Below are 7,220 nucleotides of genomic sequence, written 5' to 3' on the forward strand. Positions count from 1 at the left end.
GAAGCGTCTTACAAGCTCCACACCATATTTGTGTAGCATTGACTTTTCTTTTCCCAAAGACGACAGTGGAGGTTTAGGATCAAAGCTTTCCTTCATCTAGATGCACTACCTTCCCAGTTTGAAGAGTCCCATCTGCCCCATACTTCCCCCTACAGAACATGCAGAAACCACCTTCTTGACTGTTGGACCAACTATTGGCCTCGTCCACTCAATCCGCCAGAGCCTGTCTTCTCCACTAACTCCCTGAGGGTTGTGCCCTTGCCTAGTTTAGCTGGCCAGTCAAAGCTGTTCCTAGGGTGTGGCCGCTGTTGCATGCTGACAGCTTCTAGGAGCCACAGGCGAGAGCTGAATTGGGGGGGGGGGTGAATTAACTACCCCAGAAGAAGCGTGATGTGTCCACCCACTGAGATCCAATGTGAGCTCCGGGTACTGGGACTGCCTGGCTGGCTGGCAAGGAGGCATCACACTCTCCTCCCCTGTCAGGAAACGGATCCACGCCTGCCTGCAAGATTGGCCAATGGCAGGCAGGTTTGGAGGAAGGATCTCCCTGACAGAGCACAAAGGCTTCCCTCAGATCCACTCCCAGAATATTTAAACCGGCCTGCCTTAGCCCTGGCACCTGGCCTTTTCCCCATTGGATCTCCCACCCACACCTCCTGTTGTGCTGTGTTTTGTGTATTTCTGACTTTGCTATGGTCACCGTATTCCGGGCAGGAATTTGTCCACCAGTCAAATTGGCCCCAGTTTGGTGGTTTTGCCTACCTCGCAGCATGGTCCATTCCGCCAAGGCCATCCCAGGGTGGACTTGAACCACCAGCCTTCTGGTTAACTGCCAGACACACTGACCCGTTGTGCCAGAATCTTAAACTATGACACCTGCTAATATGGGCCACATATATCATTTAGATTAGCTTCAGCAAGTCACATTGTTGCCTGGGGTTCCCCAACTAAAGGACATAATATTGGTTAGTTACCAAGAATGCCCCAACCTACTCATTTTTCTTTCTATTTTGAGTTACATACACCCCCGTAGGGAAGAAAACTCTTAAAATAGCTCATCTGGGCGGCAACTTGAGAACCCAATGGAGCCAATGTGGGTCTTTTTCACTGCCATTGTTGTTACTGATAGGTGCAGTTGTGCTTTCTAAACACTAAACAGGTGGTGTTGTGTGCCTTCCACTCTAGCTGTTATCTTGTCTGCTTTGTTGCTGAGAGGTCTGAGGACAATCAAGGAGCTCTGCAGTGTCATATCATGCACTCTGGGGGGATTGTGTTACTGACTCTTCCCCATCTTGACATTCAGAATGAGGTGAGGGCTTCAAGAAAATCACCAACTTCAGCTACTGGAAAATTCCCCAGAACACTCAGAAATCTATCAGGTCCCATAAGTATCCCAAGGGAAGACCATCTGAATTGGTTCCCCACCTCTACTGCATGTGTGTATGTTGAGAGAACTGATGCTGCGAGCCCAAACTTTGCAGCTTGTGATCTGACCATGACAAAGGGATCGATTCCATTCCTCCAATAACCACCACTCAACACTCACCCCGAAATGACAGACTAAATCTGGTGTGTGTCCTGCCCTTTGCATTGCTCCATTGACAACTTGGGGCAAGGCAACCCTATGGTTGTCATGGAGGTTATAAAGTCTCAATCCAGATCAGACAATCCAACCTTAGCATGACTGTTGAAGTCACCCAGAACCACCATCCTGGGGTTCTCCAACACCAGACCGGAGACACTACCTCTGACAACTTAGAAGGGGAGCCACTGAGCAACTGTGGGCTTTAAACCAACAGCATCTGCAGTCTATCCTGCTGCCCCAACAACTGTATTAACCCAAGCGGAGGGAAACTGTTACAGTGTTTATTGACCAGAAAGGGACTTTTCATGCTCTTTCAAGGAAGATTGTTTCTTATATGCGATTTCTATATTCAAAGAAATCTTCAAGGTGACCGCAGTATTCTTCATGGTCAAACTACTGTCCCTGTTACTATATGGTATCCCTATAGATTGAGATGTCTAATTCTGCACCAGGCATTTTTCTTACATTATATTCTGGGGGTACCTAACTTTGTAGGATATGCAAACATAATAATAATAATAATAATAATAATAATAATAATAATAATAATAAAATTTATTTATATCCCGCCCTCCCCAGCCGAAGCTGGGCTCAGGGAGGCTAACAACAATCAAAATAATCCAACGATTCTAAAAACATTTCATTATAAAAATTAATTAAAATCAAATTGATGGCAACCATTAAGCAAAATTCTGTGCAGATTGCCAGAGGAGGGGGTCAGGCTGCGCCCTGACCAAAGGCCTGGTGGAACAGCTCTGTCTTGCAGGCCCTGCGGAAAGATGTCAGGTCCCGCAGGGCCCTAGTCTCTTGTGACAGAGCGTTCCACCAGATTGGAGCCACGGCTGAGAAGGCCCTGGCTCTAGTTGAGGCCAGCCTAACCTCTCTGTGGCCTGGGATCTTCAAGATGTTTTTATTTGCAGACCGTAAGTTCCTCTGTGGGACATACCAGGAGAGGCGGTCCCGTAGGTACGAGGGTCCTAGGCCATAAAGGTAAAGGTACCCCTGCCTGCACGGGCCAGTCTTGACAGACTCTAGGGTTGTGCGCTCATCTCACTCTATAGGCCAGCGCTGTCCGCAGACACTTCCGGGTCATGTTGAAGGGGTACAGTTAGGGTTACCCCAGAAAGCCCTAAAAAACCTGTTTGTGAATCTCCCCCCCAGCCAGGCCTCGGCGTACGCATTTTAAAACTGCATATTCCTCTAAGACAAAAAGCATGAGCTAAGCAGTCCTCTCTGTAACAAAAACGCTGTAACAATCCTACAGCTGAGAAAAGTAAGTCTTTCGCTTCCCAGATCCAAGATAACCTTGTCCTGGTACATTGACTTGCAACAAACTTCCGGGAACAGAGTCAGAGAACGAAAAGCAACATTTCTATGTAAGAATCTGTGAAGGGGGAGAGGAAAAAGGGGTTTGCAAAAAAGGATAAAACCTGCTTGTAAAATGTTTTCGGTGCGGCCTGTCTTTTGTGAACTGAATCACACAGGTGCCTTCTGCCCCTCCGGATGGCAGAATAAAACGCTCTTTCTCTGGATTAACCCCTTGGTGTCGTTTGGCTCCTTTTGTCTCTGCTCGGGTGCAACAATTATTCCTACCCATGGATTAATAAGGCTACATATTTCTGGTGCGTTGGCCGGGAATAAGCACGTTCCCCGAGATCGAGGGACAAAGAGGTCCAGGGCGTCACTGCAAGGCGAGCAGCTCGGGATACCGGGTCAACAGTTCCAGCGCGCATCCTGCCAACTTCGTGGGAGGGACTGGCCACCCGTTCCTGAGTGGACACGCGACAAAGTGACGGAGAGAAAGAGCAACGGCCGTGCAGAAAGAAGGTACCTCGAGAAACAAGGTAAGCTCCACAGGGTATAGGTGGGAGCAAGCTCCACAAGGATAGGTGCGAGCAAAAAGAGAGTCTGATCAACTCCGCCAGCAGGGTAGACGAAGTGCCACTGGTTTTGGTGTCGCCCAGAAAAAGCAGCAAAGGGTGCTGCTAGGGCCCCGGTCGAAGTCTAAGCGCTGCCGGTTATGGTTGGTTGTTGGTTTTGTGCCCAGAAGAAGCAGTAAAAAAAAAGGTGCTCTTGGGCCCCGGTCGAAGTCTAAGCGCTGCCGGTTGTGGTTTTGGTTTTTGGGGAAAAAGGGATTGGGGGAGGTGCATGGGTTTTTCTGAATGTGCGTGTGGGGACACTCCAGTGAATGTTTTGAGTGTGTGGGACGTTGAAAGCAACGTCTGGCCTGTGACTGAGTGAAAAAAAATAACGTTAGGAGGGCTGAGTGTCCCAGTGTCCCCAGGATCCCAGAGTCATGGGAAATAAAAGCAGTAATATAATTCTTGAGACACCACTACAGAGCTTTCTGGAAAACTGGAAATGTGCCATGAAAGCAGAAGAGTGGGGATGTAAACTCAGAAAAAGCAGACTCCAACATTTATGTGAAGTTGACTGGCCTTCGTATTTACCAGAATGGCCTCCTGGAGGATCCTTTGATCCAAACTTGGTCAACATTTTATGGAGTAACATTTTCAAGGCCCACACAGATCAGATTCCCTATATTTCTATCTGGAAAGCCAATGTGGATCAAAATCCCTCATGGCTTCAGAAAAATAGAATTGTGACTGCCCAAGTCAAACTGTGTTCAGTACAATTACAAGTTAAAAAGCCACCAGTTTTACCAGTCCTAGAAGAGGAGATAATTACCCCCCCCCACCGCCATATGCAGCAACTGCGCCAAGGCAACCAAATCTGGGAGCAAATAGGGCTGCTTCTCCACCCAATGCCCAGACTGAGGACCCAAATGAGAAGATTCCCCCCTCTGCCCCTCCCCAACCCCCTTGTGATGCAAGCCAGGAAGGTGAAGAGAGAGGTGATGATGATAATGATGATGATGAAGACTTCAGAAAAACTCTAGATAAAGAGATAAGATGGACTAGTAAGCAGTCTGACAGAGTGTTCCAGTATGTAGAACCGTTTAAAACAGAACTGGATGTGGCCCCCTGGGTTCTAGAAGCAGCCCAGTGCCAGGATGATAATTGGAGAAAAAAGCAAAAGGTTTTGAGAACAGCGTGGGACAGGGCAACAAAACATGTAGAGACACTTAAATCTAAGGCTTTGTCCAAACCCACTGTGGTGGCCCCACCCCACTGAGTGTATGACCCCCTGGAGCTATCCGAAGCCCAGGACCACAGACCTCCAAGCACCCTAAATCAGAATCCTTCTTTCGAAGAGGACCCGGCCAAAATAATTAGGGGTTTGTCTTCAAACAGCCAGAAGGCCAGAGACAAAGACTTAATCCCGGAGAGTGTCCATGGGAGGGGCAGAAGACGCCTAGGGAAGAAGCCAGTGCACCATCTGCAGGCAAGAGAGTCACTGGAAAATGGAATGCCCAAAGGCCCCATGCCTGAGACACCCCCTCCACTGTCCCAGAAGCTGCCTGGCCCTGGTCCAACAATGGTTGCTCGGCACACAGAATGAGGTTTCTGAAAATGATTTCTTCTCATCTCTGTTCTTGCTCAAAAGACTGTTGCAGTGGAAAGCAAGTGAACAGACTGTTTCTCATTCACACAAGTAACAGGACATCAGCTTTTTTTTTCCTTGTGCCAGGCGCTTGGAGGTAGCTTCAGAGCGTTATCTCTTGGCTGCTATCCCAAGAGGAAAATGCTGTGTTCTCACCAACCAGCTACCCTGAACCTCACACTGTCTGGATTTACAGTCAAGCGACAAAAAACCCAGAAGGCCAAAGGCTACCCCCCTGCCCCAAGCACTAACCTGGAAAAGTGACTTTCTTAAAAGCAAGTGAACGCTTTCTGTGAACTTTGTCAAGTTTTTCTTTTTAAGGTGCAATTTTACTCTGAAAGGAGCTGCGGCATAGGAATTGATATATTGAGGAATTTGAAACTTTGCGAGAAGCAAGGAGCGCATTGTTCTTTCTACAGACACTGGCAAATCAACTGAAATTTGCAACATGGTTTACAGGCCGCAAAAGCTCTAAAGAAAAAAAAATAGTGCGCAGAGACAAAGACTTTTAAAAAATCTCAGCTGGCAAAACTTAACCCAAGGAACAGAACTGTTAACCCCTTGCGAAGTGTCTTGCCATGCTATCCCCTTTGAGTTACTATGCCTTGTGTGTGAATGTTATCTATCAATTTGTTCTGCGCAGTCGCTGCCGTGTGTTTTTCTCTTCTCTTGACAGGTAAACCAGCCAGAGACTGTCCTGTTATCTACAGCTGTTAAAGACACCGGCATCTGTGACACCTGATCTACACCACCCACCAGACTGGACCCAGACACCCAGACATCGCTCCAGCCTTGTTGGGAGAGACCCAAGATGCCCAACGCCCACCAGACGACCCGACACCCGTGAAACTACCGCCCTGCCTACGTCACTCCGGACGCTGACGCTTGGCACGGCTCAAGAATCCAGCATGGATTGAAAGAGGACATTTTCACATTTTCTTTTCTTTCCTTTTGCATAACTGAACTTTATTTAAGGTACCTGGGCCTGATTTGCTTTACGCCACCCCTGCAGAGGAGGGTGCCTAGTGGGTCTTTTCTTTCAGCGTAATTACACCCCAGCCCACTCTCTGGCACTTACCTAAGCCCCTCCCCATTCATACAATGGCTCAAATACAACTGTGGGTCCCCATGCTGGTATTTCTGCTGCCTTTGACCTTTGAAATACCAATACCACTCACAGTGACCAGACAACTGCTGCAATCGTGGGGGGCCCACCACACATATAATAAGTGGATTCAGGTTGCTGAGATGGTTGCGTTCTCTGCAAATCGGACCAATTGTGCCGTCTGCACTCTGGCCCCTGTAGATGCTCTGGGAGGAATGCCACTCCTCCCTGTGCCTTGGAATGAATCCTTGGTTACAACTCCACTTGTTGCCTTCCAGCCTCTGGGCAACCATTCTTCTTTATGGAATCATTCTGTCCCTTTCCAGGTTCACAGGATCACTGGCTGCCTTTGTGTCAACAAATCAAATGACGCAAGTGACGCTCAGACCTATGTGGGCACTTCCCACTGTGATCGTACCTTCCCAGCCCTAACTAACATGTTTGAGTCCGAGACAGGAACCTTTTCTGGTTCCAATTTGATTGCATGCCTGGCCCGCTTGCTGAGAGGCACCATATCTGCCCATGGTCAGGACGTTTACTGGGTGTGTGGCAGGAAGGCCTATCATGCCCTCCCAAGAGGATGGTATGGGGTCTGTTTTCCAGCCTACTTAATACCCCCCATGTGGATTCCTGACCAGATTGCCTCTGCACCCCGTAGAAGGAGGCGTTCGGCTGACATGGCAACACTTGCAGGTGGCAGCTCCCAGAATTGGGGCAAAAATCAGTGGCCTCCGGAAAGGATACTGGCCCATTATGCTCCAGCCTCATGGAATCGGGGAGAGAAAATCTCTGGGGCAAGGGGGCCAATCTATAACTTGAATCGCCTAATCAGACTCCAGGCAGTGGTAGAGATTGTTGCTAACACAACAGCCACCGCCCTTAGGCTAATTGCCACGCAATTGGATGAGACACGCAATGCGTTTCTGTCAGTTCGATTAGCGTTGGACTTTCTCCTGGCGCAACATGGCGGCTTTTGTGCAGCGTTAAATCTCACAGGTGGGGCCTGTTGCTTTAACATCTCTGATC

This window comes from Podarcis muralis, chromosome 10, assembly GCF_964188315.1.
Source record: "Podarcis muralis chromosome 10, rPodMur119.hap1.1, whole genome shotgun sequence".
In the NCBI taxonomy this organism is placed as follows: Eukaryota; Metazoa; Chordata; class Lepidosauria; order Squamata; family Lacertidae; genus Podarcis; species Podarcis muralis.